Raw genomic sequence first — 24,000 nt, forward strand, 5'->3', positions numbered from 1 at the left:
GAGTGGATGGCCAGGTGGTGGGCTGAGTGGATGGCCAGGTGGTGGGCTGAGTGGATGGCCAGGTGGTGGGCTGAGTGGATGGCCAGGTGGTGGGCTGAGTGGATGGCCAGGTGATAGCCATTAACGTCCCGTCCCTTTCTTACACCCATCTCATCCGTACCTCTCACCTTGCTCTTACCTTCCTCTAGGAACTTCCTTCTCCTCGCCTTTCTCTCTCTCTTGCCTTACTTAATGTCCGTGCCTCCCTCGCTCCTAAGTAAGTCCACTACGGGCTCACCATAGCCCGTCCTACTTGCCCCGCTCCTGTGCCAGGTAAATACCCTACTGGCTCACCATACCCCGTGCTACTTGCCCCGCTCCTGTGCCAGGTAAATCGACTACTGGCTCACCATACCCCGTGCTACTTGCCCCGCTCCTGTGCCAGGTAAATCGACTACTGGCTCACCATACCCCGTGCTACTTGAAACATTTTTTTTCCCCAGTAGCGGATTCTAAAACAACCACCACCTCGCGCCCATCACAATCAACTTGATAAGGCCCAGGACGGCCCGAAACGTCGTCTTGTCCTCCTCCTCCTCTTCTGGTGTGAGGTGTTCCGTCTTCACATCTTCCGCCACGGTATTGTGACTCCTCGTCAGCCATGGGTGACAATGTCGGTGGGCGGGAGAGGGAAGGACGTGTCCCCCAGGCGTCCAGGGGACCGACGGGTGGGTCATGCTGGGAGGACAAGGTCGCGAGACGGCGACCTGCACCTCGTACAGGACGCTGGTGTTGACGTTTGGAGCAGGGGCGGGGAGGGGAGATACTTGGTGTACACTCTACAGCGGGGTTAGTGTACACTCTACAGCGGGGTTAGTGTACACTCTACAGCGGGGTTAGTGTACACTCTACAGCGGGGTTAGTGTACACTCTACAGCGGGGTTAGTGTACACTCTACAGCGGGGTTAGTGTAGACTCTACAGCTGGGTTAGTGTACACTCTACAGCGGGGTTAGTGTACACTCTACAGCTGGGTTAGTGTACACTCTACAGCGGGGTTAGTGTACACTCTACAGCTGGGTTAGTGTACACTCTACAGCGGGGTTAGTGTACACTCTACAGCGGGGTTAGTGTACACTCTACAGCGGGGTTAGTGTACACTCTACAGCTGGGTTAGTGTACACTCTACAGCGGGGTTAGTGTACACTCTACAGCGGGGTTAGTGTACACTCTACAGCTGGGTTAGTGTACACTCTACAGCGGGGTTAGTGTACACTCTACAGCTGGGTTAGTGTACACTCAACAGCGGGGTTAGTGTACACTCTACAGCGGGGTTAGTGTACACTCTACAGCGAGGTTAGTGTACACTCTACAGCGGGGTTAGTGTACACTCTACAGCGGGGTTAATGTACACTCTACAGCGAGGTTAGTGTACACTCAACAGCGGGGTTAGTGTACACTCTACAGCGGGGTTAGTGTACACTCTACAGCGGGGTTAGTGTACACTCTACAGCGGGGTTAGTGCACACTCTACAGCGAGGTTAGTGTACACTCTACAGCTGGGTTAGTGCACACTCTACAGCGGGGTTAGTGCACACTCTACAGCGAGGTTAGTGTACACTCTACAGCTGGGTTAGTGTACACTCTACAGCGGGGTTAGTGTACACTCTACAGCGGGGTTAGTGCACACTCTACAGCGGGGTTAGTGTACACTCTACAGCGGGGTTAGTGCACACTCTACAGCGAGGTTAGTGTACACTCGACTACTGGCTGGTGTACGCCCATGTACACAAGCCAGTAGAGTAATATTACACAATATTACCAACCCACGCTAATTTATAATATTTATAACGCTACAATATATAATATCAAGACGGGGCAACCAATATAAAGTAAAAAAGAGAATTGGCTTAATGCTATTGTCAAAAAAATTTCGCATCGAAATATCACTGGGAGACTGTCGCAAATTGAACAAAAAATGATATTTTCCGATAATAATTACGTTTTTGCTTTCAGCAGTAAGTGGAGGAAAAATACGTGACAAGAACGGCTCGTCCAGTTTTATTGTATATATATCTAACATATTTACCCATAAACAATGTATTGTAAATGAACTTGGTCATTTGAATGTTCGCTATGTAGTATATATATATATATATATATATATATATATATATATATATATATATATATATATATATATATATATATATATATATATATTTAATTGTTAATAGCCTCAAGACAGGTAAAAACTAAGCAAAAAGAGAGCGTAATTGGATGATAAAAATGAAGAAAAAATGCGTTGGAGATAATTCAGGTGAGAAAAGGTTAATTGACGTGATCAACGGGGCTATGAGCTCCCGCTGACAGGTGGCCGACCTGCCAAAACGCACTAATCTGAGTATTTAGGTTCGGAAAGCTCATAGTTTCCCCCTCTCAATATTGGTTATTTTTGTTTGAAGGCGGCTTACCGATGTGGATAAGGTTTATGTATATTTAGGAGGCTTGAGTAGTCTGATCGTTAACAGTTAATTTTTACCATCATATATTTCATTGTTATTAATTGACAGTGATAGGGAATATGCCCGTGGATATATGTAGAGAAATCAATAAAAGTAACACTTAGAGCTTGAGATTTAATGCGCATATGACGATGGTATTGCAAACAAATGGGGTGAGCTGTGTGAGAATGACTCTGATGTAACGGCTGAGGCAGAGATCACAATTATTGAGATGACTGCTGCTACAGTGCTTTCCGGACGCTGCTACATCACATGACAAGAAAGAAAGCCGTACAGCGGAGGCAGAACAATGCTGGTTCGAGGAAGTAACAGTCACAAACGGATATACAGGTTCTCGCAGGAATAAATATGTCAGGTTAAAGTAGGGAAGTGGCTGAGGACGTGTACAATCTTCCAGAAGGCCGTGATAAAATAGAAAGATGGTCTGAGAAATAGATTCTCAATTGTTATTCAAGTAAATGCAAGGTGATAAGATTTGGGTTATAAAGGAGTACGTACATAGGGACAACACTTGATAAATGTTTAAGTCAGAAAATAAAAACAGACCTGAATAATAAACACAACAAAACCTATCACTAGAGTCACACATTAACAGAATAACATCAGCGGTGCATGTAAAGCTGGTAGACACACATGCAGCCTCCAGAAACACGGACAAGAAAGGTTTCTTAAAATTTAACAAGGAAGCTTACAGGACATAGTACACTGTGTTAGAACACTACTGCACTGTGTTCACCAATGAATAAATTCCAACACTATGGGAAACACTAAGCTAATAGGCAGAGAAAGTCCAGAGATTTGCTTCATGACTGGACCCTAATCTTAGAAGGCTGACGTATGAAAAAAAAAAGGCTGAGGGGAACTAGACTTCACCACGCTCGAAAAAAGTGAAGGGCAAGAGAGACATGATCACCATATGTACAATATTTAAAAGCTTTGACAAACGCACAGAAACGAATTGTTTGGCAAACAGGTAGAACAAGAAGGGCATGGATGGAACCAAGACACTCAAATGAACCACATAACTGTAAAAAGATCTTCTTGACTGTAACAATATTCTGTATATGGAACAAGCTATGTCAGGTGGTAGGTTGTTAAGATTATTTCAAGAGGTAAGTTAATAAGCAGTAAGAGGGTTGGGAGGCATGGCAATAAGCCACTGAATATTACCTAGGTAAATCACTCGCCACATCACGTCATCACACATCATCATCACACTACATAATCTCACCACATCACCACACAACATCCCATCACGTCATCACACCACACATCATCTCACCACATCAGAACACATCACACCACATCACGACACATCACACCACATCACATGTCTCTGAGAGAGACAAGAGACAAACACCGTGTGTGTGTGTGTGTGTGTGTGTGTGTGTGTGTGTGTGTGTGTGTGTGTGTGTGTGTGTGTGTGTGTTTACTAGTTGTGTTTTTACGGGGGTTGAGCTTTGCTCTTTCGGCCCGCCTCTCAACTGTCAATCAACTGTTTACTAAGTACTTTTTTTTATTTTTTTTTCCACACCACACACACACACACACACCAGGAAGCAGCCCGTGACAGCTGACTAACTCCCAGGTACCTATTTACTGCTAGGTAACAGGGGCATTCAGGGTGAAAGAAACTTTGCCCATTTGTTTCTGCCTCGTGCGGGAATCGAACCCGCGCCACAGAATTACGAATCCTGCGCGCTATCCACCAGGCTACGAGGCCCCGAGGCCCCCTGTGTGTGTGTGTGTGTGTGTGTGTGTGTGTGTGTGTGTGTGTGTGTGTATGTGTGTATGTGTGTGTGTGTGTGTGTGTGTGTGTGTGTGTGTGTGTGTGTGTGTGTGTGTGTGTGTGTGTGCGCGCGCGCGCGCGTTTTACTCTACTATCTTTAACAGGAATAAAAAAAAATGCGAATAATAATTATCCTCAATCTAATTATCTCTTCTCCCCTGAGCTCGTCTCTTATACCACCTGTTACTCTCTCTTTTAATTATATTCTAATATTAACACAATTAAGAAACCTTTTAATTACTCTTCTTAATCACTTTGTGAAATTAGCTCCGGGTGTCGGAAGGAAAATAGTAACTCAAGTCCAGAAAAGACCTAAAGTCCTTTATAGTAGAATGGAACAATGAACATAATTTGCCTTTCCATAAAAAAAAAAACACACACCGGTTCTCAGCTCATCGAATTCGTCAATTAGTTTAATAGCAAACGTTAATTTGCCATTAAGTTAATTAATTACAATACTAACCAAGGCATTTAGTGTGATAAGCCTTGATTAACACGCAGTAATGTGGGAGCAACAGGGTGAGAGTCCCGGGACCTAGCGTGTCATAATCGCCTTTATGACATCTTATTTGGTGGAAATGGTTGGCGTATCCCTCCCCCCCCTCCCCCTTCCCTTCCCTTCCCCCCCCTTCCCTTCCCCCCCCCTTCCCTTCCTCCCCCCTTCCCCCCCTTCCCTTCCCCCCTTCCCTGTTTGTTGTTTGTTTTTGTTAATATTCTTTGTTTTTATTCATTTATCCTCAGGCTTTTCTTATCTCTATTGCTCGTCTCTACCTTCATTGTTCATGGTTGAACAATGCATTGTTTACGTTCATTGTTCAACACATGATGGTTAACCTCCCTCATAACCTCCATCACAATCCCTCACACCCTCACCACAATCCCTCACCACAATCCCTCACACCCTCACCACAATCCCTCACACCCTCACCACAATCCCTCACACCCTCACCACAATCCCTCACACCCTCACCACAATCCCTCACACACTCACCACAATCCCTCACACCCTCACCAATCACATAATCCTTCTCACAGTCAACAATACAAATCAACAAGACCGCCAAACACAATCACCATCATCATTCACGACTCAAATAATCAGTGAAGGCAAACTTAACTGTCCCTAGAATTCAACATATCACCAAGCGTATTAGTTTAATTAGCCCAATAATGGGCACTTGCGACCCTAAACTATTCCTAGATAATTGCCAAACGAGGCCATTCGGCGAGGATGGTGGGATATCGCGTGGTCGCTGCGCTAGTTATCCTAAGTATACTGGGGCATTATACATTACATTTAGAAATTCTGTATTCACATATACAAGTGTCAATTCGATAATTATACATATATATATATATATATATATATATATATATATATATATATATATATAACTGAAAACTCACACCCCAGAAGTGACTCGAACCCATACTCCCACAACTGGTATGTACAGGGACGCCTTAATCCGCTTGACCATCACGACCGGACATAAGGAAGTGATAGCCGAGGCTATATGAACCACTTCCCCGCCGGCACTCGGATGGTAATCTTGGGCATAGCATTTTATCAAATCACCTCATTCTTTGGGGCACACGTGAGGAACACAAATGCAAACAAGCCTGAATGGTCCCCAGGACTATATACAACTGAAAACTCACACCCCAGAAGTGACTCGAACCCATACTCCCACAACTGGTATGTACAGGGACGCCTTAATCCGCTTGACCATCACGACCGGACATAAGGAAGTGATAGCCGAGGCTATATGAACCACTTCCCCGCCGGCACTCGGATGGTAATCTTGGGCATAGCATTTTATCAAATCACCTCATTCTTTGGGGCACACGTGAGGAACACAAATGCAAACAAGCCTGAATGGTCCCCAGGACTATATACAACTGAAAACTCACACCCCAGAAGTGACTCGAACCCATACTCCCACAACTGGTATGTACAGGGACGCCTTAATCCGCTTGACCATCACGACCGGACATAAGGAAGTGATAGCCGAGGCTATATGAACCACTTCCCCGCCGGCACTCGGATGGTAATCTTGGGCATAGCATTTTATCAAATCACCTCATTCTTTGGGGCACACGTGAGGAACACAAATGCAAACAAGCCTGAATGGTCCCCAGGACTATATACAACTGAAAACTCACACCCCAGAAGTGACTCGAACCCATACTCCCACAACTGGTATGTACAGGGACGCCTTAATCCGCTTGACCATCACGACCGGACATAAGGAAGTGATAGCCGAGGCTATATGAACCACTTCCCCGCCGGCACTCGGATGGTAATCTTGGGCATAGCATTTTATCAAATCACCTCATTCTTTGGGGCACACGTGAGGAACACAAATGCAAACAAGCCTGAATGGTCCCCAGGACTATATACAACTGAAAACTCACACCCCAGAAGTGACTCGAACCCATACTCCCACAACTGGTATGTACAGGGACGCCTTAATCCGCTTGACCATCACGACCGGACATAAGGAAGTGATAGCCGAGGCTATATGAACCACTTCCCCGCCGGCACTCGGATGGTAATCTTGGGCATAGCATTTTATCAAATCACCTCATTCTTTGGGGCACACGTGAGGAACACAAATGCAAACAAGCCTGAATGGTCCCCAGGACTATATACAACTGAAAACTCACACCCCAGAAGTGACTCGAACCCATACTCCCACAACTGGTATGTACAGGGACGCCTTAATCCGCTTGACCATCACGACCGGACATAAGGAAGTGATAGCCGAGGCTATATGAACCACTTCCCCGCCGGCACTCGGATGGTAATCTTGGGCATAGCATTTTATCAAATCACCTCATTCTTTGGGGCACACGTGAGGAACACAAATGCAAACAAGCCTGAATGGTCCCCAGGACTATATACAACTGAAAACTCACACCCCAGAAGTGACTCGAACCCATACTCCCACAACTGGTATGTACAGGGACGCCTTAATCCGCTTGACCATCACGACCGGACATAAGGAAGTGATAGCCGAGGCTATATGAACCACTTCCCCGCCGGCACTCGGATGGTAATCTTGGGCATAGCATTTTATCAAATCACCTCATTCTTTGGGGCACACTTGGCACACTTTGGCACACACACACCTCATTCTTTGATTTGATAAAATGCTATGCCCAAGATTACCATCCGAGTGCCGGCGGGGAAGTGGTTCATATAGCCTCGGCTATCACTTCCTTATGTCCGGTCGTGATGGTCAAGCGGATTAAGGCGTCCCTGTACATACCAGTTGTGGGAGTATGGGTTCGAGTCACTTCTGGGGTGTGAGTTTTCAGTTGTATATAGTCCTGGGGACCATTCAGGCTTGTTTGCATTTGTGTTCCTCACGTGTGCCCCAAAGAATGAGGTGATTTGATAAAATGCTATGCCCAAGATTACCATCCGAGTGCCGGCGGGGAAGTGGTTCATATAGCCTCGGCTATCACTTCCTTATGTCCGGTCGTGATGGTCAAGCGGATTAAGGCGTCCCTGTACATACCAGTTGTGGGAGTATGGGTTCGAGTCACTTCTGGGGTGTGAGTTTTCAGTTGTATATAGTCCTGGGGACCATTCAGGCTTGTTTGCATTTGTGTTCCTCACGTGTGCCCCAAAGAATGAGGTGATTTGATAAAATGCTATGCCCAAGATTACCATCCGAGTGCCGGCGGGGAAGTGGTTCATATAGCCTCGGCTATCACTTCCTTATGTCCGGTCGTGATGGTCAAGCGGATTAAGGCGTCCCTGTACATACCAGTTGTGGGAGTATGGGTTCGAGTCACTTCTGGGGTGTGAGTTTTCAGTTGTATATAGTCCTGGGGACCATTCAGGCTTGTTTGCATTTGTGTTCCTCACGTGTGCCCCAAAGAATGAGGTGATTTGATAAAATGCTATGCCCAAGATTACCATCCGAGTGCCGGCGGGGAAGTGGTTCATATAGCCTCGGCTATCACTTCCTTATGTCCGGTCGTGATGGTCAAGCGGATTAAGGCGTCCCTGTACATACCAGTTGTGGGAGTATGGGTTCGAGTCACTTCTGGGGTGTGAGTTTTCAGTTGTATATAGTCCTGGGGACCATTCAGGCTTGTTTGCATTTGTGTTCCTCACGTGTGCCCCAAAGAATGAGGTGATTTGATAAAATGCTATGCCCAAGATTACCATCCGAGTGCCGGCGGGGAAGTGGTTCATATAGCCTCGGCTATCACTTCCTTATGTCCGGTCGTGATGGTCAAGCGGATTAAGGCGTCCCTGTACATACCAGTTGTGGGAGTATGGGTTCGAGTCACTTCTGGGGTGTGAGTTTTCAGTTGTATATAGTCCTGGGGACCATTCAGGCTTGTTTGCATATATATATATATATATATATATATATATATATATATATATATATATATAATATATAGGGGGGGGCGTACCACCACTGGTGCAATTATTGGGACCCACAGCCTCAGAAAAGGGAACACAGCGCATTCAGGGAAAAACTTGCCATTTAACTCTGAATACGTAAGAGTGTTCGCTTCTCCTACCACCCCCGTTCTTTTATTATGGTGTACACTTTATTATGCAAGGGTATACAGTTACATATCTGATTTTAAACAAAAAATTAACATTAAGACACAAAAAAAAAGTTCGCTTCATAGAGGCTGTAGATTTCCTTGAACTCCTCCGACGCCGGGCATGAACAGAGGATGCAGCGAGCATTCCCCCTCTGGATCGCTACACTGAGGCGCTGAAAGAGAAAACTTGCTGCTCTAGGGTCTCTTGTGGTGTCAATGAGCTTGGAACCAAGATCCTTAAGAAACCTTCTTGCACTCTCTCCCCATGGGCCTAGGGTCTCAGACCCTATTGGAACGAAGTTGTACCGATGATCTAATTGCCTGTACTTGGCTGACTTGTCTCTTTCTCTGCGTGTCGCCGCGGCTCCTGCTGTGCCGGCAGAGAGGTTGATGTATGTGGTTGCCAGGGTGGATATACAAGTATAGTCCCATGCCAACTGTCTGCCACCCTTCCACGGTCGCAGTGTGATTTCGTCTGGTCGGCCGGCAAAGCTAACAGAGTCACGGTTTAGTAGGTTGCGGGGCTCTCTCTCCGCTGGACACTGAGCAGAGGCAAGGCATATTTTAATGATGTCATTGACTTCGTCGTGTCTAGTGTGCCAACTACCAGATTTTCCACAGTGCAGACCATGCAGTCCATATTCGTCAGCATCTGCCTCGCCGCAAATACACCTATGAACAGTGTGGATAGGGGCAGCAAGACGGAGAGCGACTGCAATACGGACCTCCTGCGGATCAAGACGTGTGCCTGTCGCAGATATAGGGACTGCCAGAAGGAAGTCCCCTGCATGGGGAGCCTGCACAGCTGTGAGGCGTGCACGATCACTGGGGGTTGTTGCTGCCTCCAGCAAAGCTGTGGCTTCTTTGTCTACAATGGGGCTGTCCCAACTGGATTGTTTCTTGGCTTTCGGCATGGCTGGTCTGAGTGCTTGGTCTGCCATGGCACCCCATTTCGTGTCGCATTCCATGTAGTGGGGGTCCTGTATCCCTGCTACATCACTCAGGGTGTCGGGTAGAATTTCCTTAACCAGGTCATCTGATGCTGAGGAGGAAGACAGGAAGGCTGGGACAGCAATTTGGGTAGCAGTGCGGACACCCAAGCCACCGAGCCTAACAGGAAGAGTGGCTTGTTTCCACTGACATTCGTTGAGGGAGAGGTTAACAACTTTTTCCAGCATGATCTTCAGTAAGAGGTCATACTCTTCAAGCTTTCGGCTGTCGTAAGATGGGGCGGGGCGCACCTCAGAAAGTAGGTTAGCTTCGGAAGGGATAGGCATTTGGTGAGGAGATAAAAAGATAAGGAGAAACAGATATATATATATATATATATATATATATATATATATATATATATATATATATATATATATATATATATATATATATATATATGTTGTACCTAGTAGCCAGAACGTCGTACTCGGCCTACTATGCAAGGCCCGATTTGCCTAATAAGCCAAGTTTTCCTGAAATAATATATTTTCTCTATTTTTTTTCTTAGGAAATGATAAAGCTACCCATTTCATTATGTATGAGGTCAATTTTTTTTCATTGGAGTTAAAATTAACGTAGATATATGACCGAACCTAACCAACCCTACCTAACCTAACCTAACATATCTTTATAGGTTAGGTTAGGTTAGGTTGCCGAAAAAGTTAGGTTAGATTAGGTTAGGTAGGTTAAGTAGTCGAAAAAACATTAATTCATGAAAACTTGGCTTATTAGGCAAATCGCGCCTTGCATAGTAGGCTGAGAAGTGCGTTCTGGCTACTAGGTACGACATATATATATATATATATATATATATATATATATATATATATATATATATATATATATATATATATATATATTGTTGATTATGACCGAAAAGGTAAGATTAATAATTCTAACACGAATCTTCTCAATATTATGTTTTTCTTCACTGTCGGTGGTAATAAAAATTACCACCGATAGCAGGCGGCTTGACATCAGCGAGGCACTACACATAAAGAATTCAACACCAGCAATCAACAACCAATTAATGCACAACTATATTCTACCTACTTCAAGACCCCGAACCAATATGGAAGCAGCAAGAGGAAGTATGGGCTAATAGGCCTTCTGCAGTTACTTCCATTCATATGTTCACTTATCCAATTTATACCCATTGTTTCGTGTTCTGTCTTGTGTTTGGTACCTCACCCAAAACTTTTGTACCATATCACCTCATCCAATAGAGTATAAGTACGAAGAATTTGTGTGTAAATTAAGTCTTTGAAAATGTAATACGAATTATGAAACGCGTTCAGGCGTCAGACAATTAAAATGTGAATTTCGGAGAACTGTTATTTTTATTACCACCGACAGTGATGAAAAACATAAAAAATATTGAGAAGATTCGTGTTAGAATTATTAATCTTACCTTTTCGGTCATATTCAACAACATATGTTTACAAGAAAGACTGCTACCAAAATATACTAATATAAAAACGCACGACCCAGCTGCAAGAAACCTAGCCCCCACGATAAAATATCGCCAAGATTTGATTCGACATCAGTTACTCAAGGCAGAAAATGAGATCAAAGACAGCAAAACGCAACTACTCCACGCTACAAACCAATGGAGGAACAGCAACATCGACGAAGACCTCCGTACTCGCATCGACCAACACCTCGACATCCTCACAGATCGACATCACCACAGCACCGAAACCAGGATCATCAAGAAACTGACAACATTATTCGGAGGACCTATGGCGATTCCACGACCCAGAGATGGCTTCTTAAACCTAGCTGGAATTACCTCACTGAGGACCAAATTACTCTTTTAAATCTGGATATAAACTGTCACGTTATATCCAGACCGAGTGAGATGGCCCGGAAAGTGGAGTTGGAGATCCTATTGGACGATATATTCGACCTTGAGAAGCAAAGAAAGGTGACCACTAAAGACACCTTGCAAGCAGGACTTATTGCAGAAGGAGGAAAGTTTTGAGGTAACTACAGAAGCACCATACTGTCCCCAGAACTCAAAGCTGCAGCTAAGAGCCTTCGTGAGAACAAGGAGATAGTCATTAGGAGAGGTGACAAGTCGCTAATATTCGTCATTCTTAAAAAAGACGAATATCTGGGAAAAATAAACCTCATACTCTCTGATCAAACTAAATTCCAAAGAGTAACGAAGGACACTACAGCCAAATTGAAAACGAAGGTAAACAGATTGATCGAAACTGTGAACGCCAAGAAATCCGGACTCCACCTGCCAAAAGATGTTGGGGAATACAAACCTGGGTATGCCTATGGAAATGTCAAGACCCACAAGTCTGGAAACCCACTTCCGCCAATCATCAGCCAGATACCCACACCCACATACAGACTGGCTAAGCGACTCAACGGGTTGCTGACTCCTTACGTACTCTGTGCTTTCAGCTTGAAGTCTCCCAAGGAAGTTGTCGATTTACTGCGCCAAACACGGGCCAAAGGGATAAGAGCCTCGTTGGATGTGGAGTCACTATTTACCAACATACCTGTGGACGAGACACTCGGGATGATAGCCGACAGAGTGTATCGTGATCCAGCCTGTACTCCTCTTGACATACCAGAAAATATTATAAGGAAACTACTCCAAGCTTGTACTAAAGAGGCACCCTTCTTGAGCCCGGATGGGCACATGTATAAGCAAGTAGATGGGGTCGCCATGGGTTCTCCCCTAGGTGTCCTGTTTGCAAACTTCTACATGGGTACCATCGAGCAAAAAGTCTTAGTCGACATGAACTTGAAACCGGCCATATACTGCAGGTATGTTGACGACATTTATACACAGGTACCTGATGTCAGACATCTGCAGGAGCTGAAGGAGGCATTTGAGCAGAGTTCCGTGCTGCGTTTCACTTACGAGATGGAAAAGGATGGGAAGCTGCCCTTTCTAGATGTAACAGTCATGGAAAAGAGCGGAGGTTTCCACACTGCAGTCTACACTAAGGAAACGAGCATAGGAATGTGCCTAAATGCCAACAGCGACTGCCCAGACAGGTACAAGAGGAGTGTTGTTAACGCATATGTCGACCGTGCTCTCAGCCACAGCTCAGAATGGAAGCAAGTCGACGAAGAACTCTGTAGGGTAAGGCAGGTCCTAGTCAACAACGGCTTCTCCAATGGTTTCGTCGAAGACATCATAAGAAGGAAAGTGAAACGCCATGCAACCTCTGAAGAGACAACTAACACAACACCTATACCCCCTATTAGACTATTTTACAAGAACTTCTTTTCCACAGCTCATAAAACGGAGGAAAGGGTCCTGAAAGATATTGTTAATAGAAACGTTATCCCTACAGACAAAAATAAGAGGATACAACTGACGATCTACTATAAAACCAGAAAAACGGCCAGCCTACTCATGAGAAACTCTCCAGACACAAAGCAAAACGCTTTAAAAGAGACCAACGTCGTCTATGCCTTCAAATGCCCTCTTGGGGACTGTAAGCTCCAAAAAACCCAGTATATAGGCAAGACAACAACATCTCTTTCTAGGCGTTTAACGATGCATAAGCAACAGGGCTCCATTAAGGAACATATAATCTCTATCCCCCACAACCAAACCATCGCCAGAGAAATCCTAGTAAACAACACAGAAATCATCGATAGATACAGCGATAGCAGACGGCTTGACGTTTGCGAGGCACTACACATTAAGAAGTCAACACCAGCAATCAACAGCCAATTAATGCACAACTATATTCTACCCACCTCAAGACTCCGCTCCAATATAGAAGCATCAAGAAATATGGACCAATAGGCTTTCTACAATCACTTCCATTCAATACCCATTGTTTCGTGTTCTGTCTTGTGTTGATGAAATTAATACCCTATTAATACCACCTCACCCCATCCACCTCACTCAAATGTAGATATAAACAAATCTGAGATGTGTAAGTTCTATTCAGTTGTGTATGTGTAAACTAAAGTCTTTGAAAATGTAATAAGTTTTACGAAACGCGCTCAAGTGTCGCGTCAGACTAGAAATAAAAATGAATTTTGGAGAATTGATTTTTGAATTACCACCAGCAGTGAAAAGAAATGTACGAAAGATTGAGAAAATTCGTGTTAGAATTATTAATCTTACTTTTTCGGTCATATTTAATAATATATGTCTACAGGAAAGACTGCTACCAAAATATACTAATATATATATATATATATATATATATATATATATATATATATATATATATATATATATATATATATTATATATATATATATTATATATATATATTATATATATATATATATATATTATATATATATATATTATATATATATATATATTATATATATATATATTATATATATATATATTATATATATATATATATATATATATATATATATATATATATATATATATATATATATATATATATATAATTCATCTATTTATATTACGTCTTTTTGTGTTTAGGGGCACCATGGCACCACACCGACACCCTGGCACCACACCACACAAACACCCTGGCACCTCACCAACACCCTGGCACCACACCACACCAGCACCCTGGCACCACACCACACCAACACCCTGGCACCACATCAACACCCTGGCACCACACCACACCAGCACCCTGGCACCACACCACACCAACACCCTGGCACCACACCACACAAACACCCTGGCACCACATCAACACCCTGGCACCACACCACACCAACACCCTGGCAACACACCACACCAACACCCTGGCAACACACCACACCAACACCCTGGCACCACACCACACCAACACCCTGGCAACACACCACACCAACACCCTGGCACCACACCACACCAACACCCTGGTACCACACCAACACCCTGGCACCACACCAACACCCTGGCAACACACCACCACCAACACCCTGTCAGCACACCACACCAACACCCTGGCACCACACCAACACCCTGGCACCACACCAACACCCTGGCACCACACCACACCAACACCCTGGCACCACACCACACCAGCACCCTGGCACCACACCACACCAACACCCTGGCACCACACCACACCAGCACCCTGGCACCACACCACACCAACACCCTGGCACCACACCAACACCCTGGCACCACACCAACACCCTGGCACCACACCAACACCCTGGCACTTCACCACACCAACACCATGGCACCACACCAACACCCTGGCACCACACCAACACCCTGGCACCACACCAACACCCTGGCAACACACCAACACCCTAGTACCACACCACACCAACACCCTGGCATCTCACCAACACCCTGGCACCTCACCAACACCCTGGCACCACACCAACACCCTGGCACCACACCACACCAACACCCTGGCGCCTCACCAACACCCTGGCACCTCACCAACACCCTGGCACCACACCAACACCCTGGCACCTCACCAACACCCTGGTACCTCACCAACTCCCTGGTACCTCACCAACACCCTGGCACCTCACCAACACCCTGGTACCACACCAACACCCTGGTACCACACCAACACCCTGGTACCACACCAACACCCTGGTACCACACCAACACCCTGGTACCACACCAACACCCTGGTACCTCACCAACACCCTGGCACCACACCAACACCCTGGTACCACACCAACGCCCTGGTACCTCACCAACACCCTGGCACCTCACCAACACCCTGGCACCACACCAACACCCTGGTACCACACCAACACCCTGGTACCTCACCAACACCCTGGCACCTCACCAACACCCTGGCACCACACCAACACTCTGGCACCTCACTAACACTCTGGCACCTCACCAACACCCTGGCACCTCACCAACACCCTGGCACCACACCAACACCCTGGCACCTCACCAACATCCTGGCACCACACCAACACCCTGGTACCACACCAACACCCTGGTACCTCACCAACACCCTGGCACCTCACTAACACTCTGGCACCTCACCAACACCCTGGCACCTCACCAACACCCTGGTACCTCACCAACACCCTGGTACCTCACCAACACCCTGGCACCACACCAACACCCTGGTACCACACCAACGCCCTGGTACCTCACCAACACCCTGGTACCACACCAACACCCTGGCACCTCACCAACACCCTGGTACCTCACCAACACCCTGGTACCTCACCAACACCCTGGCACCTCACCAACATCCTGGCACCACACCAACACCCTGGCACCTCACCAACACCCTGGTACCTCACCAACACCCTGGCACCTCACTAACACTCTGGCACCTCACCAACACCCTGGCACCTCACCAACATCCTGGTACCTCACCAACACTCTGGCACCTCACCAACACCCTGGTACCTCACCAACACTCTGGCACCTCACCAACACCCTGGCACCTCACCAACACCCTGGCACCACACCAACACCCTGGTACCTCACCAACCCCCTGGCACCTCACCAACACCCTGGCACCACACCAACACCCTGGCACCTCACTAACACTCTGGCACCTCACCAACACCCTGGCACCTCACCAACACCCTGGTACCTCACCAACACCCTGGCACCTCACCAACACCCTGGCACCTCACCAACACCCTGGCACCTCACCAACACCCTGGCACCACACCAACACCCTGGCACCACACCAACACCCTGGCACCTCACCAACACCCTGGCACCTCACCAACACCCTGGTACCATACCAACACCCTGGCACCTCACTAACATTTTGGCACCTCACCAACACCCTGGCACCTCACCAACACCCTGGTACCACACCAACACCCTGGCACCACACCAACACCCTGGCACAACACCAACACCCTGGCACCACACCAACACCCTGGCACCTCACCAACACCCTGGCACCTCACCAACACCCTGGCACCTCACCAACACCCTGGTACCACACCAACTCCCTGGCACCAGACCAACACCCTGGCACCACACCAACACCCTGGCACCACACCAACACCCTGGTACCACACTACTACCCTGGTACCACACCAACACCCTGGCACCACACCAACACCCTGGCACCTCACCAACACCCTGGCACCTCACCAACACCCTGGCACCTCACCAACACCCTGGCACCTCACCAACACCCTGGCACCTCACCAACACCCTGGCACCACACCAACACCCTGGCACCACACCAACACCCTGGCACCTCACCAACACCCTGGCACCTCACCAACACCCTGGCACCACACCAACACCCTGGCACCTCACCAACACCCTGGCACCACACCAACACCCTGGCACCTCACCAACACCCTGGCACCACACCAACACCCTGGCACCTCACCAACACCCTGGTACCACACCAACTCCCTGGCACCAGACCAACACCCTGGTACCTCACCAACACCCTGGTACCACACCAACTCCCTGGCACCAGACCAACACCCTGGCACCACACCAACACCCTGGCACCACACCAACACCCTGGTACCGCACTACTACCCTGGTACCACACCAACACCCTGGCACCACACCAACACCCTGGCACCTCACCAACACCCTGGCACCTCACCAACACCCTGGCACCTCACCAACACCCTGGCACCTCACCAACACCCTGGCACCTCAACAACATCCTGGCACCTCACCAACACCCTGGCACCTCACCAACATCCTGGCACCTCACCAACACCCTGGCACCTCACCAACACCCTGGCACCTCAACAACATCCTGGCACCTCACCAACACCCTGGCACCTCACCAACATCCTGGCACCTCACCATCACCCTGGCACCTCACCAACACCCTGGCACCTCAACAACATCCTGGCACCTCACCAACACCCTGGCACCTCACCAACATCCTGGCACCTCACCAACACCCTGGCACCTCACCAACACCCTGGCACCTCAACAACATCCTGGCACCTCACCAACACCCTGGCACCACACCAACACCCTGGCACCTCACCAACACCCTGGCACCTCACCAACACCCTGGCACCTCACCAACACCCTGGCACCTCACCAACACCCTGGCACCTCACCAACACCCTGGCACCTCACCAACACCCTGGCACCACACCAACACCCTGGCACCTCACCAACACCCTGGCACCTCACCAACACCCTGGCACCTCACCAACACTCTGGCACCTCACCAACACCCTGGCACCTCACCAACACCCTGGCACCTCACCAACACCCTGGCACCTCACCAACACTCTGGCACCTCAACAACATCCTGGCACCTCACCAACACCCTGGCACCACACCAACACCCTGGCACCTCACCAACACCCTGGCACCTCACCAACACCCTGGCACCTCACCAACACTCTGGCACCTCACCAACACCCTGGCACCTCACCAACACCCTGGCACCTCACCAACACTCTGGCACCAATTACAAGACAACTCGTTTGACATTTATTCCTCGGACACGTAAGCTATTTAAACATATTTCGGTGAGATATAAAAAAGACCTTAGCCTCTGGGAAGAAAAAATAATGCAAGTATTCAATTACAATTATAGGAAAAATAATGTATTTAACGCAGGCAATAAACAGTCGTAGGTAGAGTGGACGTTACAATCTAACTAAATATAAGAAACATTAATATATTTTATGCTAAAATGTATATACACATACACAATTTATATATATATATATATATATATATATATATATATATATATATATATATATATATATATATATATATATATATATATATATATATATAAAGTGGGGTACCATGGCAGACCCAGCACTCAGACCAACCATGTTGAAAGCCAAGAAACAATCCAGTTGGGACAGCTTGATTGTAGACAAAGAAGCCACAGCTTTGCTGGAGACAGCAACAACCCCCAGTGATCGTGGACGCCTCACAGCTGTGCAGGCTCCCTATGCAGGGGACTTTTGGTAGTCCCTATGTCTGCGACAGGCACACGTCTTGATCCGCAGGAGCTCCGTATTGCAGTGGCTCTCTGCCTTGCTGCCCCTATTCACACTGTTCAAAGTTGTATTTGTGGCGAGGCAGATGCTGAAGAATATGAGTTGCATGGCCTGCACTGTGGAAAATCTGGCGGTTGGCACTCGACACGATGAAATCAATGACATCATTAAGAGGAGCCTTGCCTCTTCCTAGCGTCCAGCACAGATAGAGCCCCGCAATCTATTGAACTATAACTGTTAGCTTTGCTGGCCAACCAGATGGAATAACACTGCACACATGGAAAGGTGGCAGATAGCTGGCATGGGACTATCCCTGCAAATTCACACTGGCAGCCACATATATCAACCTCTCCGTCGTCCTAGCAGGAGCCGCTTCGACATACAGAGAAAGAGACAGGTCAACCAAGTACAGGGAAACAGATCACCGGTAAAACTTGGTTCCAATAGGATCTGAGACCCTTGGTTCATGGGGATAGAGCGCAAGAAAGTTTCGTAAGGTTCTCGGTTTCAGGCTCATTGTCACTACAAGAGACTCCAGAGCGGCAGGATTTTTCTTCCAGCACCTCAGTGTGGCGATCTAGAGCGGGAATGCCCGCTGCGTCCTCGGTTCCTGCCCGGCATCGCAGGAGTTAGAGGAAATCTACAACCTCTAGGAAACAAATTTCCCCTTATTTCCTCTTAATGTTCACTTTTTGTAACCAATCAGACATGTCACTATATAACCTTGTATAATAAAGTGTACAACATAATAAAAAAATTGATGGTATGAGAAGTGAACACTCATACGTATTCAGAGTTAAATGGCAAGTTTATCTCTGAATGATCTGTGTTCTCTTTTTCGAGGGTATGGGTCCCTTGAATTGCTCCAGAGGTGGTACCTCTTTATATTTATCATATATATATATTAGTATATTATATATATATATATATATATATATATATATATATATATATATATATATATATATATATATATATATTTATATATATATATATATATATATATATATATATATATATATATTTATATATATTTATATTTATATATGTCGTACCTAGTAGCCAGAACGCACTTCTCAGCCTACTATGCAAGGCCTGATTTGCCTAACAAGCCAAGTTTTCCTGAATTAATATAATTTCTCAATTTTTTTTCTTATGAAATGATAAAGCTACCCATTTCATTATGTATGAGGTCAATTTTTTTTTATTGGAGTTAAAATTAACGTAGATATATGACCGAACCTAACAAACCCTACCTAACCTAACCTAACCTATCTTTATAGGTTAGGTTAGGTTAGGTAGCCGAAAAAGTTAGGTTAGGTTAGGTTAGGTAGGTTAGGTCGTCGAAAAACAATTAATTCAGGAAAACTTGGTTTGTTAGGCAAATCAGGCCTTGCATAGTAGGCTGAGAAGTGCGTTCTGGCTACTAGGTACGACATATATATATATATATATATATATATATATATATATATATATATATATATATATATATATATATATATATATATATATCAGTCTTTCTTGTAAACATAGGTTGTTAAATATGACCGAAAAAGTGAGATTAATAATTCTAACACGAATTTTCTCAATATTTCTTATGTTTCTTTTTACTTACGATGGTAATTGAAAAATCAATTCTCCAAAATTAATTTTTATCTCTAGTCTGACGCGACGCTTGAACGCGTTTCGTAATAACTTTTTACATTTTCTAAAACTTTACACGCACAACTGTAACCTGAAAACACTAAGCAGTCTTACTTATACTAACACTAAACAGCTACTCCGTCTTACTTATACTCGCATTTGGGTGAGGAGATATGGTGCAACAGTTTTGGATGAGGTGAACAAACTTGTGACAAATACAAGACAGAACATGAAACTGTGGGTATTAGTTGGATATGAGAGCATAAGAATGGAAGTAACTGCAGAGGGCCTATTGACACATACTTCCTCTTGATGCTTCTATATTGGTTCGGAGTCTTGAAGTGGGTAGAATATAGTTGTGCATTAATTGGCTGTTGATTGCTGGGGTTGACTTTTTGATGTGTAGTGCCTCGCTGATGTCAAGTCGCCTGCTATCGCTGTACCTATCGATGATTTCTGTGTTGTTTGTTAAGACTTCTCTGGTGATGGTCTCGTTGTGAGAGGAGATTATGTGTTCCTTCATGGAGCCCTGTTGCTTATGCATTGTTAATCGCCTGGAAAGAGACGTGGGTTTCTTGCCTATATATTGAGTTCTTTGGGGTTTACAGTCTCCAAGTGGGCATTTGAAGACATAGACGACGTTGGTCTCTTTCAAGGCATTCTTCTTGAATTCAAGCAGAATGGGATGGATGGAAGCAAGTCGATGAGGAACTCTGTAGGGTAAGGCAGGTCTTAGTCAACAACGGCTTCTCTAATGGTTTTGTTGAAGGCATCATAAGAAGAAAGGTAAAACGCCATGCAACCTCTGAAGTGTCAACTAACACAACACATGTACCCCCAATTAGACTATGTTACAGGAACTTCTTCTCGACAGCTCATAAAATGGAGGAAAGGGTCCTGAAAGATATTGTTGATAGGAACGTTATCCCTACAGACAAAAATCAGAAAATACAATTGACGATTTACTATAAAAGCAAAAAAACGGCCAACCTACTCATGAAAAACTCTCCTGACACAAAGCAGAATGCCTTGGACCTTGAACAGAAACAGTATCTGTTTCTGAGACATGTAAATGATCTCCCAGGAGGTATTGAATCGTTCCTCTCATTGTTTGCTGATGATGCAAAAATTAGGAGGAGGATTAAGACAGAGGAAGATAGTATGAGACACCAAGATGACCTAGACAAACTAAATGAATTGTCAAACAAACGGTTACTAAAGTTCAACCCAAGTAAATGTAAGGTAATAAATCTAGGCAGTGGAAACAGGAGACCAGAAACAAGATACCGAATGGGAGAAGAAGTCCTTCATGAAACGGACAGAGAGGAAGATCTAGGAGTTGATATCACACCAAACATGTCTCCTGAAGCCCACATAACAAGAATAACATCTGCGGCGTATGCAAGGCTGGCTAACATCAGAACTGCCTTTAGGAACCTGTGTAAGGAATCATTCAGAACCTTGTATACCACATATATAAGACCAATCCTGGAATATGCGGCCCCAGCATGGAGCCCGTACCTTGTCAAGCATAAGAAGCTGGAAAAAGTTCAGAGGTATACCACTAAGCTAGTCACTGAACTAAGAGGCATGAGTTACGAGGAAAGGCTGCGAGAAATGCACCTTACGACTCTGGAAGACAGGAGAGTAAGGGAAGACATGATCACTACCTACAAAATTCTCAGAGGCATAGATAAAGTAGATAAAGATAGACTGTTTAACACAAGGGTAACACGAACATGGGTACACATGTGGAAACTGACTACCCAAATGTTTGAGTACCCAAACTGAATTTCTTTCTAACATGGACGCTAGAAAGAAGTTTTTCAGTGTCAGAGTAGTTAACAGGTGGAATGCATTAGGAAGTGATGTGGTGGAAGCTGACTCCATACACAGTTTCAAATGTAGATATGATAGAGCCCAGCTAGGCTCAGGAATCTGTACACCAGTTGATTGACTGTTAAGAGGCGGGACCAATGAGCCAGAGCTCAACCCCCGCAAGCACAACTAGGTGAGTACACACAGACCACAGGGGGGTCTAGTTTCTGAGTGGACAGCGCGCGGGACTCGTAATCCTATGACCCGGTTTCGATTCCCGGACTAGGCAGAGACAAATAGGCAGAGTTTCTTTCACCCTAATTCCCCTATTGCCTAGCAATAAATAGGTACCTGGGAGTTAGACAGCTGTTACGGGCTGCTTCCTCTGTGTGTATGTGATGGGGGGGGGGGAATTAGTTAGTAGTTAGTAACAGTTGATTGACAGGTGAGAGGCGGGCCGAAAGAGCAGAGCTCAACCCCCCGCAAGCACCACTAGGTGAATACAACTAGGTACATACACACACAATAATACAATACATGCCTTAAAACTCGACATGTGCTTTTTCATGCATAAATATTACGCGAATCCATTTATGCTAGCTTAAATATTGTTATATATTTTGGTTATTTTCTATGCTTTATTGTTCACTGTTGTGCCTCCCTTTTCCTTGTTTGTTATTTGTTATACTTTATTGTTCTCTATTGTTCCTCCTTGTTCATTGTTTGTTATTTGTTAAGTTTTATTATTCTCTGTTGTGCCTTGTTTGTTATTTGTTATGCAATTTTGTTGTCTGTTATGCATCCTTGTTCATTGTTTGTTTTACTTGTTTTGAGCTGGGCATTTTTATTCGCACATCTTTTATTGTTATGCCGCCTTGTTCTCTATTATTCCTTCTTGATCTTTGATATACTTATTTGTTCTCCGTTACGTCAGTGTTCTCCAGTGTTCCCTCTTGTCCTTTGTTATACGAATATGTTTTATCTGCTGGTTATTGTGGCTAAAGTAGTTTATTTGTTTCATTTGTGTTGTACGATATTCAGAGGGTGGTAAATATCACCCAAAATGCCAGTTCTAGAGCAGATTCACCGAGGCTTCCAACAAGGCGACACACATTTGTTTTATCACGAGAAAGACTGGAGCGTCCAACACCGTCACCAGACTTCGACCCATCTGTAAACAGGGCAGTAGGGCGAGAATGGCAGGAAAAAAAGTTAAAGGAAAAGGCATTTTAAAATAGTACAGGGGGGGGGGGTAAGCATTGACGTGGGCAAGGTGGGAGGAATACGAAGAGAAACTTTGCAGATGATGGACTCTCTCTCTCCGCGAGAGAGTCCTATAAACAGGCCATCCCCTCTAGTAAACACAAAATGAAGTAAGAGGCAACAGGTCCCATTATAGGGGTCGTACCACACAAGCAGGACGGGTTGGGACGGGTGAAGTATCGAAGACAGTAACAATTACGAAGCTCCTGTAAAGACGGAACACGAGTTTCAAGATATAAGCTCTGGCTAACGGATGAATGAACGGCATGAGAGCCGATGAGCAACCCTGTTTGGTGCACATCATCAAGACGACAAAATATGGCGAGCGACGCCGAGGACTACAGATGACAGCCATAGTACTGACAGCACAAGGGAGGAGCGCACGTAGTAGCGGCTTCTACCAGCCACACTCTCCAGGAAGTATGGAACGAGAGTAACAATTATGGAAGTATGGAACAAAGGAAGTATGGAACGAGAGTAACAATTATGGAAGTATGGAACAAAGGAAGTATGGAACGAGAGTAACAATTATGGAAGT

At 45.6% G+C, this 24,000-nt stretch overlaps 1 long non-coding RNA gene across 2 annotated transcripts in view; it reads right to left on the bottom strand.

Annotated features, from left to right (window-relative positions):
* The window catches only part of LOC123755161 (uncharacterized), an 813,340-nt gene that overhangs the window by 42,052 nt on the left and 747,288 nt on the right, over window positions 1-24,000 (bottom strand). The window lies entirely within an intron of this gene.

The sequence above is a fragment of the Procambarus clarkii genome, chromosome 28 (genome assembly GCF_040958095.1).
Source record: "Procambarus clarkii isolate CNS0578487 chromosome 28, FALCON_Pclarkii_2.0, whole genome shotgun sequence".
In the NCBI taxonomy this organism is placed as follows: domain Eukaryota; kingdom Metazoa; phylum Arthropoda; class Malacostraca; order Decapoda; family Cambaridae; genus Procambarus; species Procambarus clarkii.